Source organism: Ranitomeya imitator, chromosome 4, assembly GCF_032444005.1.
Source record: "Ranitomeya imitator isolate aRanImi1 chromosome 4, aRanImi1.pri, whole genome shotgun sequence".
Classification (NCBI taxonomy): domain Eukaryota; kingdom Metazoa; phylum Chordata; class Amphibia; order Anura; family Dendrobatidae; genus Ranitomeya; species Ranitomeya imitator.
This window is the reverse complement of record NC_091285.1, coordinates 417,745,955-417,767,954: the sequence shown is the minus strand read 5'-3', so window position 1 is coordinate 417,767,954 and position 22,000 is coordinate 417,745,955.

Below are 22,000 nucleotides of genomic sequence, written 5' to 3'. Positions count from 1 at the left end.
TATGCAATGTAGGCTGAGAAGAAAACCTTCAATAAGATTCTCTAAGACTCAGTCCTCATTGGGTTCTATAGGTCAGAAACATTACTTTTGGAAAGATAGGGAATTTTATATTCTGCCTCCAGGCCCACCCCAATGGTGGTTAAAACCAAGCATAAAACCACTTCTGATCCTATGCCAAAATTTCCAGGGATTGTATTAAAAATATATTAAAATCCTGGCAAATTTGAGACTGTAGGTAACTATGGCCTAATGACAATGAATAGCAGGGAAAAAGTGGGACAGGGGAGAGAATAGCAGCCTTCTGGTCCCAGTTCAACGTATATTTGAGCAGTGAGGCCTGCTTGTTGCCAATGTCACAACAATGGTCAGTTGGGTCTTCAATACCCAGCAAGACAACTATCTATCACTCAAAATATTGCTTTAAAGTGTGCAGCTCCTGCTTGGGAGTGGTGTATGGGCTAAATACAAAGTCTTTGGGTTTATACACTACTCTCTATAACATATACATCATGTGAAATGATAAATACTCTTTAAGGATGTCCTGTGAATGCCCTCCCCAAAAAATCATACTACATTTCAATTTTGCTGTCATGCTGATTAACTAAACATTGATGTCTGATTGCCAGGTTCTCCCAAAAAAAATAAACAATATCACCAGGCTGCACTCTTAAAAGGGTTGTCTGGAACTGAACAATTGATGACTTTGTGCATAAGATAGATCATCTGTATGGAGTTAGTAACCCGGTCCCCTCTTCATTACTCTTTACTATTATTTGAAATCTGCCCCGTCAGAGGCTGGATGTAAGCTACGTATGAAGCTGAATACTGCAGCTTTAAAGCTCGATGAAATGTTTAGAGGAAGCTGCTGAGTACTGCAGTTTATCTCACATTCAATATCGTGCCCTCCCTTGACCTATTTCCTGCCCTGTGAATGTGCAGAACACGGGAGGCTCTGTGTGATGACAGATCCTTTCTGAGGGCACTGCCTTACGGGAGGTTTAAGGAGGCTCTGAGTGTCCTGGAGAGATTTGTTAACTCTTCTGGAAGTTTTGGGAGTCTCTCCCTTTTTCCAAAATCCTCTTGCATGTTATGGGAGTGATAACAAGTATGAATTACTTGGAGAACAAACTAAAAGCCACTGGTGAAGAAAAATGGTGAGTGAGCTGTCGATTTGCTAGCTACTGACAAGTCGCTGTCTATGACAGGGTTAAGAGTTGAAGAACAAGCTTTGAAACCAAGCTCCTCCAAATTCCCCTTCTGTCCCGTAAAAAATAGCAGCCATGGGCTGAAGTCTGTAGTGTATAAGTATGTTGACTTGATTACATTTGCAACACAGTCTTGATTAAGCAAAGGAGGAGAGGGAGGGGAGACAAGAAAGCAAAAGAAAATATCAAGCCTGCCGGGCATGCTAACAATGCAGTGTTTCGGTTAATGTTGCCAATTATGGCAGCTGGTCTCAACAAGGTGCTGCTATGTTCAAGGTAATTGACCAATTAGTGCAGGGACTGTGGGAAGTCATCTGTTGATGTCATTGTATAGCGGGACCAATCGCTTCATAGGTGTCATGGCAACTGTCAATGCATGTGGCTGAGCTCCGTCTGACTGCTCTCTGGTACCACTTGATGTGTTCAAAGGAATGTTAGAGAAAAAGCATATAATGTGATTTCATTATCAATGCAGATGTCAAGGGCAGTGCCAAACTGTTCTCGCTGATGAAGCTTTAGAAGAAGGACGCATCTTTTTCTTTCTGCATTGTGAGTTTACTTCTTATTTTAAATAATGACAGTTTTTATGTATCGCACATTTTTTTAAATTTTTCAATAAAAAAAATTGGCTTCCTGATTGTAGGGTGTTTGTAATTCGGATGCACTTTTTTTTACAAAAGTGTTCTCCTGAAGAAACGTATCTCTTTTTCAGCCTAAACATTAAAAAATCCAAACTGACTGCAGCAAAAGCCGTCCTTTCAGCTGAAACAACAGGATGTCATTTATAAGAGCTCTAAAAGCGCAGAAGCATTTCATCCTACAGTGTATTGAATACGAGATCTCAATCCTCTGACTTATGTATTGTGGTGCGAACAGAAAGAGCTCATTAATGCCGGTAATCTTTATTCAAGGGCTGACATATTTCATGTGTAGCCAGCATTTACTGCATATTAAGCTGGAGATACATGGCGAGATTGGCTGCAGCGCCTGCTGCACAACCAAGGATCGCTTAGTCCCACTGCTACATCACAATGCAGTGTAAATAAATTGAGTCGCATTACAACCCTGCAACTGCGACAAGGAAGTCACAAAAATTCTTGAATTCTTGCAGGGACACCTAGCGAACTTCGGTTACATGTCATGGCCAACATCTCTGTGCAGTCTGGCCTAAATCTCTTAACTAATCCTGACGAGTATTTTGCCATTTACACCAGGAATATTCCTAACGTCACTTGCATCACAACTCTAATCTTTAGCTATGTTGACGTGGACCATATGGTTATCGAAATTAAAGTTGTTGGCCACTACTGGACAACCCCTTTCTCAGTGACCCAGCGAGACAAGAAGAATATGGATCAAGGAGTTACCAAGAATGTGAATAACATGGTTGCTTTCTTCCAGAAACAACACCACACGGAGGCACAAGGTCCAATTCATTATAGAACCAATATATAACTTAACTAACTAAAATAAAAGACACAGACAAATTCATTGGATAAAATAGGCCGCGATATTTATTAAGGGTTACCAATAACAACTACTTTAATAACCAATTAAAATCAAATGCTTAAATCCATTAAGAATTCATAAATAAATAAATAATAATCAAATAATTTATATGACCTTTAAAAAGAACCAAGTCCACCCAGCATTAGCTGGGCGACTATTCCATCTAACAAATATCGCGACGGGAATTTTTACATTTATTAGGGAGGGAGGGAGGGGCACTTTTCTTTCTTGCTGCGCACTGACTGACTGGATTGCGCAGAAGAAGGGCCTTATATACCTCTGATTTTCCCGCTCTTTTCAGTCCTGAGCCAATCAAATCAGCGTTTTTTCCCGCTCAAACCAACTGCCCCTTCTTCTCGCATTTTCTCCTGGCAGTTGCTGGTGACCTGTAAAGGACTTCAAAGCTCGGTAAGTACCATTCACATCATAGCCCTAATAGAGAAGAGGGGGGAGTGGGAGAGACCAATAAGGAGGAACAATGGGGGGGGAAAACATAGTACCAGAAATAGACAGTAATGAATGGGCCTGTGCCCCCGTGTGTCCCCCTAGCTAAGCGCTTTGGGGGGCCTTTTCATCTGTCCGTAGGTTGTGTGTGGTATTGCACCCTAGCTGAATTGAAATGAACTGCAATATCACCTAAAACCTGTGAACAGGTGTGGTGCTGTTTCTGTAAAAGAAAACAGCCATGTTGTTATAATCCTGGACAAATCAAGGCCTTTCACTATACCAGACTACTTGAACATAAAAATTAACCTTGAAACTTCCCTAGAGTACCAATGTTAGGTTGGGTACAAACTGTGTTTTATAGATTCTATGATTGTATGATTTATCATACAGTATACAGTATACAATGGGTACGGAAAGCATTCAGACCCCTTTAAATGTTTCACTCTGTTTCATTGCAGCCATTTGGCAAATTCAAAAAAGTTCATTTTTTTCTCACTAATGTACACTCTGTACCCCATCTTGACTGAAAAAAACCCAGAAATGTAGAAATTGTTGCAAATTTATTAAAAAAGAAAAAACTGAAACATCACATGGTCATAAGTATTCAGACCCATTGCTCAGTTTTGAGTGGAAGCACCCTTTTGAGCTAGTACAGCCATGAGGCTTCTTGGGAATGATGCAACAAGTTTTTCACACCTGGATTTGGTGATCCTCTGCTATTCTTCCTTGCAGATCCTCCCAGTTCTGTCAGGTTGGATGGTGAACATTGGTGGACAGCCATTTTCAGGTCTCTCCAGAGATGCTCAGTTGGGTTTAGGTCAGGGCTCTGGCTGGGCCAGTCAAGAATGGTCACAAAGTGGCTGCAATGAAACAAAGAGTGAAAAATTTAAAGAAGTCTGAATACTTTCCGTACCCACTGTACATTGGGAGCTATTCCCAACATATACTGCAACCACCATTAACCAGATGGAAGCCAAACATACATTATTTCAGCCTCGGTCTTGAAAGCAAGGAACTGTTCTTTCCTATGCAGAAGGCTACTGCAGTGAAACCTATACCATGCGCTATGCATTTTTTTTTACAATGGGTCATTATGGTGTACAAACGGAAGCTTCCGCATCCATCCTGACTGTGGCCACGGTCGGGCTCATATCTTCTGTGCACAACAGTGGAAACAAGTGTAGATATTAGCATTGTTCTCTAAACCATTCTGAACCACCCAGGACTTTAGCTATTGACCCCTAAACAACTCTAATTCACCACTAAAATTAGGCATTCACTCATAAGCCATTGTAGACAGATTTAGAATTGGAAAGGAGAGTGGACAGTTGAATAAAATATTGGCCACAGGTAAAAGAAAACCTGAAAGGGTTATAAATGTATTCATAGAGTATTTTTCTTGTCACTATTCATGTGTGTTTCTGTAGGAAGGGCTATCACCCACACACACTGCTCATTCTCCATCAAAGTTCTCTGTGCGTAATGTGTGCTCAAATCTTCCAGCAGTTTGATGTATCAAATGTTGCAAATTTTACACATGAATATACTTGCCAACATTTAGAAATTAATTTGTTCATGTCCATCAAGTACATCTGAGGGATAGGAATAAAAGGATAGGGTACAGTTACAACCCCTGTAGATGAACACATCTTGCCTAGAGCACAATTTTACTTCCTTTTCTCAAGATTCGATAGACTGGATCAATAGTCAGTATATCAATTTTGCATATTTACCTAAGTAGTATTAGTTTTGTTATTTCTTCTAAAAAAGGCCTTCAAACCTTCTTTTAAAACCAACTGGGACCTCGACAGTTTTTGCTCTGTTCAGATCCTGATGTAGGTGGTTGCACAGATTTATAGTAAAAGCCTTGTCTCCTTTGGTGAATGAACCCTTTTCAGACGAAGGTGGAGCCCTATTGTCTTTTTGGGAGATATTACATAAAATAGCTTCTAACTATATTTTTACCTGAACCATTTATGTACTTATTAAAGGGATTGTACAATGTTCTGTCTACAGGAGCACATGGGTTTACTTGATTGAGGGGACGGTGTGCTCTATTATTGACAGTTCAGACACATAGCATGGGTGTTCCACTAGTCCAAACTGTACTGCCTCCAATGCTGTAAGCATATGTAACTCTTCCTCTGCTTTATTAAAAGACTGCAGGGGCACAGAGACTCTAGCAAGTTTCAGAGTAGCACTTGCAAGTTCTATACCAAACTTAATAACTGATAAGATTGACGTCATTTGCAAAGTTGTTTGTTTTTACAAGCTCCTTGCAATTTTACCAACTTAAAAACATCCAGCCCCTTTAGTCTTTTCCACCCTTTAGACATCTCTTCTCAAGACTAAATAAATGTTTTGTATTGTTTCTCACAACCAAAATTCTCTCTGTCACTTCTTTGTACTTTTCCAAACTCTAGGGCATCCATTCTACGGACTGCTGCCTACCCTTAACTGCATATTCCAGGTGAGATCAGTCTATCACTTTTGAAATTGGTGGTATTACATTCCTTTCCCATGAAGCTATGTATTTATTAATACATGACAATGTCCTGCTGACCTTAGAAGCAGCAGGTTCACATTGCATGCTCTTATTTAGTCTGTGATCTTCAAGTACACCCATATCTTTCTCTAGAAGTGACTCTCTTAGATTTACTAGCCTTGAATATGCCTACCTTGCCTACCATTGGATGCATAAAATACTAAAAGCTTTGTGTTCATCAGTGCTAAAATTATGCTCAAAAATGTACATACCGCTGCAGAATTTTTTTCAGAGAAAATGAATGATAACACCAAAACTTTTTATCCACTCATGGTTAGTGGTTGAAGAAAGCCATATATTGTCAAACTACTGTGTTTTCTCTTTTTAAATCATAATGACAACCCAAAACATCCAAATGACCCTGATCAAAAGTTTACATACCCCATTACTTAATACCGTGTATTGCCCCCTCTAACGTCAATGACAGCTTGAAGTCTTTTGTGGTAGTAGTGGATGAGGTTTTTTATTTTCTCAGATGGTAAAGCTGCCCACTCTTCTTGGCAAAAAGCTTCTAGTTCTTGTAAATTCCTAGGCTGTCTAGCATGAACTGAACACTTGAGATCTCCCCAGAGTGGCTCAATGATATTGAGGTCAGGAGACTGAGATGGCTACTCCAGAACCTTCACTTTGTTCTGCTGTAGCCAATGACAGGTCAACTTGGCCTTGTGTTTTGAATCGTTGTCATGTTGGAACATTCAAGTACATCCCATGCTCAGCTTCTGGGCTGATGAGTGCAAGTTTGCCTCCAGTATTTGCTGATAACGTGCTGCATTCATCTTTGCTTCAACTTTGATCAAGTTTCCTGTGCCTTTGTAGCTCACACATCCCCAAAAAATCAGCAATCCACCTCCGTTCTTTACAGCAGGAATGGTGTTCCTTTCATCATAAACCTTGTTAACCTCTCTCCAAATGTAATGTTTATGGTTGTGGCCAAAAAGTTAAATTTTGGTCTCATCACTCCAAATTGCCTTGTTCCAGAAGTTTTGAGGCTTGTCTCTGTGCTGTTTTGCATATTGTAGGTGAGATATTTTGTGGCATTTAAGCAGTAGGCTTTCGTCTGGCGACTCGAACATGCAGGCCATTTTTCTTCAAGTGCCTCCTTATTGTGCTTCTTGAAACAGCAACACCGCTAGTTTTCAGAGAGTTCTGAATTTCAGCTGATGTTATTTGTGGGTTTTTCGTTGCATCCCGAACAATTTTTCTGGCAGTTGTGGATGACATTTTTGTTAGTCTACCTAACCATGGTTTTGTTTTTACAGAGCCCCTGATTTTCCATTTGTTAATCACAGTTTGAATGCTGCAGACTATCATTATCAATTCCTTGGATATCTTTTTGTATCCCTTTCCCGTTTCATGCAGTTCAGCTACCTTTTCCCATTGACAAATCTTTTGCATTCCCCATGACTCACAATCCAGAAATGTCAGTGGCTGGATGAAAGATGCAAGAGTCTGTCTGGATGCCAGAAACTCACTCAGCTTTTGTGCACACACACTGATTACAAGCAAACAGGTCACAGGTTATTACCTTTAGTAGCCATTCAAACCCGTTTGTATCAACCTCTGTGCATGTTATCAGGCCAAAATCACCAGCGTATGTGAACTTCTGATCCGGGTCATTTGGATGTTTTGGGTTGTCATTATGATTTAAAAAGAGAAAACACAGTAGTTTGTCAATGAATCGCTTCTCCCAACTACTAGCCATGAGTGGAGAAAAAGTTTTGGTATTATCATTCATATTCTCTGAAAAAAGGCCAAAAAAGCAAAAATTCTGCAGGGGTATGTAAACTTTTGAACACAACTCTACATACAGCAGGAACGTTAATAACAGCATATATGAGCCAACATGTTTCAGTAATTTATTTTATTTTTTTACATTATTATGTCTTTTCCTATTCTCTGTGTTTTTTGTGCATATTCATATAGTCCAAAACTCTAGTAGCTTCCCTGGCCCAACTGTGACACAGACAATATAGCAAATATTTAAATGCAGAAGGATCTAAGAAAACAGCATTACGTTCAGATGTTGAAGTGTTAAGGAATTCCCTGTCTCATTAGTTGGATTGGGTATTCGCTGTGATAGCTGGATTCAGGGCATGGCAGTGCACTAGTATGCATAATTTACCACTACACGCAAAACATATATTCCTAGGAGCATTGAACATTTGTGACAGGCACACAAATGCAAAAATAGTAGTAAAGCAACTCTAGAAAATGTAGTTATTTAAATCAGCTAATTTCCTAAAATAAATGTTGTAAAAGCCTCTAACAAGTTTTATATCAACCAGCTGAAAATCCACAGATTACCTATAGTTCCATTGCAAATAACAATAATGATTTTCAGACATTGAAGTCTAAACAAGGTTTGGGGAGTCTATTAATTTTCTATGCTAAGGATCCAAAATGTCATAAAACATTGTGATTTAAAACCCTTCATAGACATTGGACTAATATTAGCCGATATTGATGTTTTTGACCTATAGTCTAATGTGTATGGTGGCCCAAACAGATGATTGTCAGAGGAGTTAAGGATCCATCATCTCTGATTTCCAATTGACAATCCTTTTTTTCTCTAAAGGTACCGTCACACTAAACGATATCGCTAGCGATCCGCGACGTTGCAGCGTCCTCGCTAGCGATATCGTTCAGTTTGACACGCAGCAGCGATCAGAATCCTGCTGTGCTGTCGCTGGTCGCTGCAGAAAGTCCAGCACTTTATTTCATCGCTGGCCTTCCTGCTGACATCGCTGCATCGGTGTGTGTGACGCCGATTCAGTGATGTCTTCGCTGGTAACCAGGGTAAACATCGGGTTACTAAGCGCAGGGCCGCACTTAGTAACCCGATGTTTACCCTGGTTACCAGCGTAAAAGTAAAAAACAAACAAACACTACATACTTATCTTCCGCTGTCTGTCCCTCGGCGCTCTGCTTCTCTGCCCTGTGTAAGCACAGCGGCCGGAAAGCAGAGCAGTGACTTCACCGCTGTGCTTTCCGGCTGCTGTGCTTACACAGGGCAGAGAAGCAGAGCGCCGAGGGACAGACAGCGGTAGGTAAGTATGTAGTGTTTGTTTTTTTTTACTTTTACGCTGGTAACCAGGGTAAACATCGGGTTACTAAGCGCGGCCCTGCGCTTAGTAACCCGATGTTTACCCTGGTTACCGGCATAGTTGGTCGCTGGAGAGCTGTCTGTGTGACAGCTCTCCAGCAACCAAACAGCGATGATGCAGCGATCCGGATCGTTGTCGGTATCGCTGCAGCGTCGCTTAGTGTGACGGTACCTTAAGACATAGGCTGCCCCCAGAGATGTCTGACTTCTCCTCTCCCATAAAGTACACAGGAGCAGTAAGCAAAGTGAGCATTCGTGTATATGGGAGAGACATTTGAGAAAGTTGCTGGTTGAACGATTGGTCGACAGTCTTCTGTGGCGTGTAGGGGGCTTAAAATTACGTCATAAGCCGGGCAATGAAGCCACCACAACATGGACTATGATAAAAATAACATTATCCTAAATCTGTAAGAAACAAATCGTTATTGGTGTATTTTGGCTGAAGTATTTATGTCCTGTCCACTGGACAGGTACCAAATGTTTGATCGATGGAACCTCACCACTGTGCTTAAACATTTCTATCATACTATCTCTTTTTTTCTGTGGATTTTGAAGCAGAACTGCTTTAAAATCCACATGAAATACACTACAAATTCTCCTTGAAAACTATTTGCTTTAATATGGATTTTGAAGCAGAATAATTTTGAAATCCACCTAAAAAACTTCATGTGAACATAGCCTTAGTGAGTTAAAAATGCGATATTTCAACTATCAGCAACAGATCTGCAAAGTATATATAGAAGATATAAAACCATATTACAGAGGGGGAATACTAGTAATAGATACTACACTGTAATGTGGATTAACTGCTGACTAATAGAGAAGATAGCCTTTTTTTTATTTATTTAATCTATTAAAATGTGACTAACAAGTTCAGTCGGAGTAATAATATCAGATATCTGCAGCAGTAGCTGATTCATCCAGTTGCGCAAGGATTTTTGGCCTTCTTAATTATCACAAGTTAAGAGACTCCTGGGACGCCATTTGTCATCTCTGTGATAAAACCAAATTAAACTATAAATATTTTCTGATTTTCTGCCAAGAGTGACCCGGCCAATGCTCAGTGGGAAGCTGTAAATAAAATCCACCATTATGAAAAGTAGAAAATGTTATGATAGTATAATTATTAGTTATTGTGATGTGGATGACTGGCTATAACGGCAAATGGTGATAATGATTTACCGGCTCAGTGTGAGCGTTTAACAAAATTATTTATGGAATAGTGATTTACTTTTGAAAAGTGAAGCCTCTACCATGATTTACCTTGCTGTATTCAATAGGAAAGTGCTAGTGATGTTTATTAAGGGTTATAATAATTGCAGATTTGTAGATAAATGGATCCCTGCAAATGGCAGATTGAGACGCAGCATTTTATGCATACATTTTTCATCTTTTATCATGATTATATACTACTAGATGGCAGCCCGATTCTAAAGAATCGGGAGTCTAGAATCCATATATACTTTATTTATTCAAATGTAAGAATAATACAATTAATAAATAATAGTAAGAAAGAACAAAAATAATAGGCAGTATATGGAGAAAACACCAAACAAAAGTTCAAAATTGGTGTGAAAATGTCACTGAACCACTTCACAACTAAATATATATAGTTTTGGTAAATGGTATTATCATTTTTTTGACGAAATTCGGCAGGAGCTTGAAGAGCAACGTCACTGGGCCCGCCTCCACGCAGTAGAAACTTGCTGTGAGGTAAAAATTCAAAAATCACACCAAAATGGCGGGCAGAGTGTGTCACAGTACGGCACGTTTCTGATTGGTCGCTCGCAGCAGGCGGCAACCAATCAGACACTGGACACTGTTGACGTCACTTATCTCCGGACATTAGCTCCGGACATTAGCTCCGGACATTAGCTCCGGACATTAGCTCCGCACATTAGCTCCGGACATTAGCTCCGGACATTAGCTCCGGACAAAGCCACAGAAGTTGGCACAAATTGCAGGAAGTAGTATTCTAGGCAATTAATCTCCGGACATTAGCTCCGGACATTAGCTCCGGACATTAGCTCCGGACATTAGCTCCGGACAAAGCCACGGAAGTTGGCACAAATTGCAGGAAGTAGTATTCTAGGCAATTATATATTAGATAGTTCACAGGTAATGACGGAAAACAAGTCTCAGGCTGAACATACTGTTAAATGCATAAGGAATGTTTTAGGAAGAAATTACTAAGTTGACTAAGTTTGATGTGGTAGAATCAGATATGATGTCTTCCGCTGCATGGATATTGAATATGGCAAGGAACAGTATGCTTAAAATCTCACAGTATGAAGGCATAAGAAAACAGCTAAAGTTTTTTGGCTACGACACAAAAAAACATGGTTGAGTTTGTACAACTGGTTCCATGATATGGGCATACGGTGACCATAATATAAGATGCCATGTATACAGAGGTAGACACATGACAGAAGAGTGCCCCTGTGCAAGAATAGTATATGGCACTTTGCAGTTCAATAATGTATTTGTGACAGATGCTGTTTGCTGCTAGGAGGTGGAAATGGGCCACTTTACGTCTCAGATCCCTGTGTGGCTGCAGACATATTACCAAGGATATGTCCAGTCCCTCATGTATGGTATGGTAATAATATTTATCATAAAAATTAACTAATCTATAATAATGCTGTTTACAATTGGCCTCTTGGCTAGTGATGAGCGAGAGATTTCTGAGCATGTGTAGAGGATGTAATATTTATTTAATATGTTTTGACAAATGTCCTTTATCTATGTTATGTGATGCTGCTAGACTCACTGGTGTGTTATCACTCTGGCATTTTTGGTATTGCTACACTAATTACGTGTATTACCATTTCTGATATTATGTTTGTGCAAATTACTGTGAAGTACCTCGAGTTGGTCACTAGATGAGGCACTATATTATGTGGGGAATTTACATTATAGTTTGGGATAATAAATAGTTAACTGTAGAAGGGGCACGGTGGGATAAGATAGTGAGGTCTTCCTGGTCGGTTTAGTTGAGGCTGGGGTGCCCATGTGGCTCATAGAGCTGGCTAACCCAGGGCAACACCGCGCCACGCAATGTTGTAAGGAGAGTGGGCCCAGCAATTAGCATTCAGGGGACCAGAGCACAGAAGAGAGTACAGCAGCAGCAGTGCTAGCGGTTCAGTATTAGTGGGACTTTAGTTGCTAGTGGGAAGACTAAGCAGAGTGGGAACAAGTTATCCAACATGTGGCAGATTTTGATGTGGGCCGCTATCCTAAGAACTGGGGCAAAATGGCTGAGAAAACCCCCACGAGAGGCAGAAATTCTGGACATTGAGGACACTGAAGGACTGGAAGGTACGGTCTGTCCCGGGAACAGGCTTAGCGGAAGAGAGAAGAGGCAAGGGAAAGCCTTGCCAATTGTTATGATTGATTTTGCCCTGGATGATGCTGTGTTGAGTAAAGAAGTTGAAGTTGCAGTGAAGCCAGACTGTGACTCTTTAATTGTGCAACTGTCTGCAGAGAATACACTCCCGTACTGTGAGATCCCAGATGATGCAGAGAATCAGCACCAAGATACTTGTTTTTAACTTATTTATTAATGACCTTGTAGGGGGCATACAGAGCAGAATTTCAATATTTGCAGATGACACTAAACTCTGCAGGGTAATCAATGCAGAGGAGGACAATTTTATATTACAGGATGATTTATATAAACTAGAAGCTTGGGCTGATAAATGGCAAATGAGCTTTAATGTGGATAAATGTAAGGTAATGCACTTGGGTAGAAGTAATAAGATGTATAAGTATGTGCTTAATTCTAAAACTCTAGGCAAAACCGTCAATGAAAAAGACCTGGGAGTATGGGTGGATGTTAAACTCACATTTAGTGGCCAGTGTCAGGCAGCTGCTACAAAGGCAAATAAAATAATGGGATGCATTAAAAGAGGCGTAGATGCACATGAGGAGAACATAATTTTACCTCTATACAAGTCACTAGTTCGACCATCCTTAGAATACTGTGTACAGTTCTGGTCTCTGGGGTATAAAAAAGACATAGCTGACCTAGAGCGGGTGCAGAGAAGAGCGACCAAGGTTATTAGAGGACTGGGGGGTCTACAATACCAAGATATGCTATTACACTTGGGGCTTTTTAGTTTGGGAAAACGAAGGCTAAGGGGTGATCTTATTTTAATGTATAAATATATGAGGGACAGTACAAAGACCTTTCTGATGATCTTTTTAATCATAGACCTGAGAGAGGGACAAGGGGGCATCCTCTACATCTGGAGGAAAGAAGGTTTAAGCATAATAACAGATGCAGATTCTTTACTGTAAGAGCAGTGAGACTATGGAACTCTCTGCCATATGATGTTGTAAGGAGTGATTCATTACTAAAATTTAAGAGGGGACTGGATACCTTTCTTGAAAAGTATAATGTTACAGGTTATATATACTAGATTCCTTGATATGGCATTGATCTAGGGAACTAGTCTGATTGCCGTATGTGGATTCGGGAAGGAATTTTTTTCCCCAATGTGGAGCTTACTCTTTGCCACGTGGTTTTTTTTTTGTCTTCCTCTGTATCAACATGTTAGGGCATGTTAGGTTAGGCTATGGGTTGAACTAGATGGACTTAAAGTCTTCCTTCAACCTTAATAACTATGTTACTATGTTACTCAGGGAGGGGGCCAGGGGGTGATACAGGGATTACAGTCGGCAATGACCCGGGCCCCAGCTTTCTACACATGCTCGGGTGTTCTCCTAGTATTTTGGGCGTGCTCAGAAATTATGTTTGAGTCGCCACAGCTGCATCATTTGTGGCTGTTAGACAACCTGAACACATTCAGGGATTCCCTGTTTGTTAGGGAATTGCCACATGTATTCAGGCTGTCTAGCAGCAGCAAATCATGAAGCTGCTGGGACTCAAACATAATTTACGAGCACGCCCAAAATACTCGGAGAACACCCGAGCATGCTTGGAAATCTCGAGAAGCAAGTACACTCGCTCATCACTACTCTTGGCTCATCATCAGCATAGGAAGGACTTATTACTAGTGTTGAGCGATACCGTCCGATACTTGAAAGTATCGGTATCGGATAGTATCGGCCGATACCCGAAAAATATCGGATTTCGCCGATACCGATATCCGATACCAATACAAGTCAATGGGACATCAAGTATCGGAAGGTATTCTCATGGTTCCCAGGGTCTGAAGGAGAGGAAACTCTCCTTCAGGCCCTGGGATCCATAGGGATGTGTAAAATAAAGAATTAAAATAAAAAATATTGATATGCTCACCTCTCCGGCGGCCCCTGGACTTCACGCTGCTAACCGGGAGGCTTCTTTGTTTAAAAAGCGCGCCTTTCGGACCTGTGAATGACGTCCCGGCTTCTGATTGGTCACGTGCCGCCCATGTGACCGGCACGCGACCAATCAGAGGCTGCGACGTCATTCGCAGGTCCTCAATTCCTAGAATTAGCAGTTTTGTGAATGAGAATGACGTCGCGGCATCTGATTGGCCGCGTGCCGCCCATGTGACCGGCACGCGGCCAATCAGAAGCCGCGATGTCATTCTCATTCACAAAACTGCTAATTCTAGGAATTGAGGACCTGCGAATGACGTCGCGGCCTCTGATTGGTCGCGTGCCGGTCACATGGGCGGCACGCGACCAATCAGAAGCCGGGACGTCATTCACAGGTCCGAAAGGCGCGCTTTTTAAACAAAGAAGCCTCCCGGTTAGCAGTGTGAAGTCCAGGGGCCGCCGGAGAGGTGAGCATATCAATATTTTTTATTTTAATTCTTTATTTTACACATCCCTATTGATTCGATACCGATACCCGATATCACAAAAATATCGGATCTCGGTATCGGAATTCCGATACCGCAAGAATCGGCCGATACCCGATACTTGCGGTATTGGAATGCTCAACACTACTTATTACACCTCTGAATTTATTTACACTGCAGTAGACAGTGTATTCCTGTATGTAGACAGGGTGGTGTGGAAAGGTAAATGCATCACTGCTCATTGTTTACACATAGACACCTATAAACATGTGTAAAGATACCGTCACACATAACGATATCGTTACGATATCGTTGCTTTTTGTGACGTAGCAACGATATCGTTAACTAAATCGTTATGTGTGACAGCGACCAACGATCAGGCCCCTGCTGGGAGATCGTTGGTCGCTGGGGAAAGTCCAGCACTTTATTTTGTCGCTGGATCTCCCGCTGACATCGCTGAATCGGCGTGTGTGACGCCGATTCAGCGATGTCGTCACTGGTAACCAGGGTAAACATCGGGTTACTAAGGGCAGGGCCATGCTTAGTAACCCGATGTTTACCCTGGTTAGCGTTGTAAATGTAAAAAAACAAACACTACATACTTACATTCCCGGTGTCTGGTCATGTCCCTCGCCTTTAGCTACCCGCACTGACTGGTGAGCGACGGCCAGCCGTAAAGCAGTGCACAGCGGTGACGTCACCGCTGTACTTTACGGCCGGCGTTCAGTCAGTGCTGGAAGCTGAAGGCGAGGGACCTGACCAGACACCGGGAATGTAAGTATGTAGTGTTTGCTGTTTTACATTTACAACGGTAACCAGGGTAAACATCGGGTTACTAAGCGCGGCCCTGCGCTTAGTAACCCGATGTTTACCCTGGTTACCCGGGGACTTCAGGATCGTTGGTCACTGGAGAGCTGCCTGTGTGACAGCTCTCCAGTGCCCAAACAGCGACCAAACAGCGACGCTGCAGCGATCGACATCGTTGTCGGTATCGCTGCAGCGTCGCTTAGTTTGACGGTACCTTAAGTCTAAAGGTTACATGATAGCTCCCAACTGTCCTGGATTCAGAGGGACTGTCTCAATTTGAAGGCTCAGTCCTGCCACGTCAGCACTTTGTCCTGGCTTCAAATGCTCACCTCTATCCGATGTCTTCATCACTCTAAGATCCTCCTCAGGGGCAGGGCAGCATTTCTCCACTCAGTGAGCAAATTAAATTATTCTAGTTCCCTTATCAGGTCTTCCTGAGACTCAAAGTAACAATCTCATGATTTCAGGCAGCAGCTCTAGCAATATGCACCAGCCCACAATGATATAGCTGGGAGAATTTGGTAATCTTGAGCTCCATTGCAGTCAGTGAACCCAGAAGCTGATTATAATATTTGTAAATAAAACTACATTGTATATAACTATGTATTTCCATGTATTTGCATTCTACAAATTAAGAAAAAGTCAGATTTTTTTGGTTCCTATAAAACTATAATTTTCTCTTTTTTGTGAGTCTCACGTGGACTAAAGTCAACAACCTCTAAAATTGCAGTCAGGAGCTAAAGCTATAGAGCCACAAGCTTTGGTGATGTCACTGGCATAATTTTGTATACTTGAGCTGTATTGCAGCCATTAACCACACAGGCAGATTATGCTGAGACATAGAGATATATTGTACATAACAGTGCATTTTTATGTCTCTGTATTCTAAAGAAATGATAAAGGAGATTTTTTTTTCCCCATAGAATTACTTAAAGGGAACCTGTCACCCTGTTTTTTCAGATTGAGATAAAAATACTGTTAAATAGGGCCTGCGCTGTGCGTTACAATGGTGTATGTAGTGTACCCTGATTCCCCACCTATGCTGCTAAATACATTACTAAAGTCGCCGTTTTCGCCTGTCAATCAGGCTGGTCAGGTCGGGTGGGCGTGGTCACAGCGCTGTTTCTTCCTCAGCTTTACGTTGGTGGCGTAGTGGTGTGCGCATGTTGAAGTGACTAATCCACTGTGGGCACGTGAAGAAGCAGCGCGCGATCTGCGCTATTACCCCCTGTCATCGGTGGGGGCGGCCATCTTCCTGGGGCCGCGCGTGCGCAGATGGAGTGCTCTGCTGCACGGGGCTTCAGGAAAATGGCCGCGGGATGCCGCGCGTGCGCAGAAGAGATCGCGGCGGCCATTTTCCCAAAGCCGAGATGCAAATTCGGCTTTGGGAAAATGGCCGCCGCGATCTCTTCTGCGCACGCGCGGCATCCCGCGGCCATTTTCCTGAAGCCCCGTGCAGCAGAGCACTCCATCTGCGCACGCGCGGCCCCAGGAAGATGGCCGCCCCCACCGATGACAGGGGGTGATAGCGCAGATCGCGCGCTGCTTCTTCACGTGCTCACAGTGGATTAGTCACTTCAACATGCGCACACCACTACACCACCAACGTAAAGCTGAGGAAGAAACAGCGCTGTGACCACGCCCACCCGACCTGACCAGCCTGATTGACAGGCGAAAACGGCGACTTTGGTTATGTATTTCGCAGCATAGGTGGGGAATCAGGGTACACTACATACACTATTGTAACGCACAGCGCATGCCCTATTTAACAGTATTTTTATCTCAATCTGAAAAAACGGAGTGACAGGTTCCCTTTAATGAAACCACTAACAATAATGTCATTCTTAATATGCTTTATTAAAGAATAATAAATATCACAGAGATACTGTATTTGTTGTCACTGTAATCGTAATGACCCGCAAAACACAGCGATCAAATTATTTACGGGAAATGGCATAAAAATGGCGTAATAGATATTTTTTTCTCTATTAAACCCATTACAAAAATGTAATAAAAATGTAATGCTGGGTCCGTGTTCACACATAGCGTAAATGCTATGTTTTTACTACTGCATCTTTTTCTCCAGGTGTCGACGCCACATGAAGTAATAACAATCTTCTATTATTATTGTGTGTTTCCTACATTTCTTTCATGCATGTTCCCCCATTGTTAATGTGTTTTTGCTATAGATGTGAACCTGAGCTTTTAATAATAATAACTGGATCAGTTACACCAGTTTTGTCAGGAGGAATGGGCCCAAATTACAACCAACTATTGTGAGAAGCTTGTGGAAGGATATCCCAAAGTTTGACCCAAATCATTCCGTTTAAGGGCAATGGTACCAAATACTAATGGAATGTATGCAAACTTTTGACTTTGCAGTAAGTAATAAAAATGCCTTAAAGCGACTCTGCGCAGGCGTGTACTATGGAGGACAGAGAATGAACTTCAATCCAATATTGCAGCCAGCATGCAGCCAGCGGGTAAGGAAAGGGTGAATCAAACACCCGAAAACCCCGCCCCTATGGCTGAAAATTGTTCCCTCCAAATTCAGGTGACAGAGTCCCTTTAACACATTCTCTCTCTCTCATTATTCTGGCATTTGGCAAAATATTAATAATTATGGTAATCCTAATTGACCTAAAATGAGAAAGGTTTATTCTTATTTCATGTCAGATATTTTGAAAAACATGCATATGTGTTTATTGTGTCTGTGTTTTTATATAGAGTATGTAAACTTCTAGTTTCAACTGTATATATATAATTCCCTCGCATGAATAATGCCCCCACTGAGATACTTCCCCACATATGTATATGTGTATAAGTGTACATATATATCAGAAGAATCCATTCCATGAAAGAGAAGAAGAAAAAGAAGCGCACTTACCCCGGTACGGTGGTCACAACTTTATTCGGACATATATTAAAACAGTAGCAGGGAGGAATGTGAAACATAAACGGTCAACGGCCGTTTCGTGCTGGATAGCACTTCAACGGGTACTTGATGACGAGAGGAAGTGAGGAGCGTTCTTTTACCTCCACAGGTTACACTACTCCTCCCCCTTCACAACACGTCAGGTGAGCAAATCACCTATCTTCGAAATATAAGTGCAAGTGAAAAAACAATACAAAAGTTAAAACCAACTATGTTAAAATGCTAAGCGAAATCTGAAGACAATGATTAGATATAATATTTTACAAAATTTCACAAAAAGACGGACATATCGATTCTCTCATTCAAGCCTAATGGACCCAAGGCGCCTGCACGGAGTATCCACCTCCCTTCCCTTTGTAACAGGAGGCGGTTCCAATCTCCTCCCTGTTGCGGCGAGGCAACTCTTTCCAGTCCTGCAAACCGCAAAGTCTGTACATCGCTTCCATGGTAAGTCCTCACATGATTAATCAATTTGGAGACCCCTTTTCTGTCCGGACTGAATTGAAATGTTCCCTAATCCTAATAAACAGAGGCCGAATAGTTTTGCCAATATAAAAGAAGCCACAAGGGCAAAAAATTATATAAACAATATATGTGGATCTGCATGTTATAAAATCGCGTACTATATGCTGAATAGGACCAATTTTGATTCTATTACCCGTCAGATGATATGTGCAGAAATTGCACTGTCCACACTTAAAGTTACCTTTTGGCACATTGCTACCCAGCCAATTCTCCTATTTAGATGCAAATCTATTCCGTACTAAAAGGTCTCTCACGTTTTTACTACAGCGACATGCGAAGAGGGGTCCTCTTTCCACCATCTCCTTTAGATCACTATCTTGCCCCAAAATCTGCCAGTTTTTCCTAACTGCGGACCTAATGGCAGAATCCATAGGACCAAACTTGAAACAAAACACAAATTTCTTTTCTTCTTTTTTAGTGTTCCTAACCGAGGTATCACTGAGGTTCATATCTGTAGCTCTACTGAGCGCCCTATCTAAAATGGGTTGCGGGTAACCCCACTCCACGAACCTATTATACATTTCATTTGATTGCCGCTTGAACCCTCCTATCTCACTATTTACTCTTTTCACCCGTAAAAACTGACTAAAAGGCAAAAAAGACTGTTTGGTATAGAAAGGATGAGCACTATTAAAATGCAATAGGGAATTGGAAGAAGACGGTTTGCGATAGATCTCCGTGTGAACGATGCCCTCATTCACCTTCAACTTAACGTCCAGAAATACCAATTCGTCCCCTCCAAATTGGGAAGTGAACTTCATGTTCATGGTGTTGGACTCCCGCAGGTGCTCAACAAATTCTGTAAAAGCTTCCGGGGGCCGTCCCACACCAGGAACATGCCGTCCACATACCTTGCATAAAACTTAATGTGCTGAAGAAATATATATAGCAGCAGTGCGGTGGCATTCTTTTCCTCTAGGCTGGACAATATACAGTTAGGGCCAGAAATATTTGGACAGTGACACAAGTTTTGTTATTTTAGCTGTTTACAAAAACATGTTCAGAAATACAATTATATATGTAATATGGGCTGAAAGTGCACACTCCCAGCTGCAATATGATAGTTTCCACATCCAAATCGGAGAAAGGGTTTAGGAATCATAGCTCTGTAATGCATAGCGTCCTCTTTTTCAAGGGACCAAAAGTAATTGGACAATGGACTCTAAGGGCTGCAATTAACTCTGAAGGCGTCTCCCTTGTTAACCTGTAATCAATGAAGTAGTTAAAAGGTCAGGGGTGGATTCCAGGTGTGTTGTTTTGCATTTGGAAGCTGTTGCTGTGAGCAGACAACATGCGGTCAAAGGAACTCTCAATTGAGGTGAAGCAGAACATCCTGAGGCTGAAAAAAAAGAAAAAATCCATCAGAGAGATAGCAGACATGCTTGGAGTAGCAAAATCAACAGTTGGGTACATTCTGAGAAAAAAGGAATTGACTGGTGAGCTTGGGAACTCAAAAAGGCCTGGGCGTCCACGGATGACAACAGTGGTGGATGATCGCCGCATACTTAATTTGGTGAAGAAGAACCCGTTCACAACATCAACTGAAGTCCAGAACACTCTCAGTGAAGTAGGTGTATCTGTCTCTAAGTCAACAGTAAAGAGAAGACTCCATGACAGTAAATACAAAGGGTTCACATCTAGATGCAAACCATTCATCAATACCAAAAATAGACAGGCCAGAGTTAAATTTGCAGAAAAACACCTCAAGAAGCCAGCTCAGTTCTGGAAAAGTATTCTATGGACAGATGAGACAAAGATCAACCTGTACCAGAATGATGGGAAGAAAAAAGTTTGGAGAAGAAAGGGAACGGCACATGATCCAAGGCACACCACATCCTCTGTAAAACATGGTGGAGGCAACGTGATGGCATGGGCATGCATGGCTTTCAATGGCACTGGGTCACTTGTGTTTATTGATGACATAAGAGCAGACAAGAGTAGCCGGATGAATTCTGAAGTGTACCGGGATATACTTTCAGCCCAGATTCAGCCAAATGCTGCAAAGTTGATTGGACGGCGCTTCATAGTACAGATGGACAATGACCCCAAGCATACAGCCAAAGCTACCCAGGAGTTTATGAGTGCCAAAAAGTGGAACATTCTGCAATGGCCAAGTCAATCTCCAGATCTAAACCCAATTGAGCATGCATTTCACTTGCTCAAATCCAGACTTAAGACGGAAAGACCCACAAACAAGCAAGACCTGAAGGCTGCGGCTGTAAAGGCCTGGCAAAGCATTAAGAAGGAGGAAACCCAGCGTTTGGTGATGTCCATGGGTTCCAGACTTAAGGCAGTGATTGCCTCCAAAGGATTTGCAACAAAATATTGAAAATAAAAATATTTTGTTTGGGTTATGTTTATTTGTCCAATTACTTTTGACCTCCTAAAATGTGGAGTGTTTGTAAAGAAATGTGTACAATTCCTACATTTTCTATCAGATATTTTTGTTCAACCCTTCAAATTAAACGTTACAATCTGCACTTGAATTCTGTTGTAGAGGTTTCATTTCAAATCCAATGTGGTGGCATGCAGAGCCCAACTCGCGAAAATTGTGTCACTGTCCAAATATTTCTGGCCCTAACTGTATATCAGAAGTCACCTGCCCCATCTTCGGAAACAATCGCAGCATGTTTGTTGATGGGTGACAAGTGGAGGCAATAGGGATGGCCAGTCTATTTAAACGGCTTCTGCCAGGTATGAACTTTAGCCAGTGGGTGGAGAATAATACAAAAGACTGCCATAATTTCCCTTCATCTGAAGCTGGACACTTCCTCTTCTCTGGTGAATTGGCACCATAATGTGCACATTGGCTCAGCATGCACTTACCCCCTGATCCCCTGTAATCCATTACTTACTAGGCCCTGTTTACCATGTACTCCTGCATTATCCCCATCTATCCATAAATATAACCCCTTGTTTTATATATATGTATATGTATATATATACATATATATATATATATATATATATATATATATATGTATATATATACATACAGTTTATTCTGTAGGTACAGGTGATAAGGTTAGATGAGAGGGTTGCTTATTGTTTCAGTTCGGTTTTGTCTCAGTACATAGTATAAGGAACAGATAACATTAAGGCATCATTTAGTTGTATATTAATTGTTTCTAGTCAAACATGACATTAATTAATATTGGACCTCAATAGAGG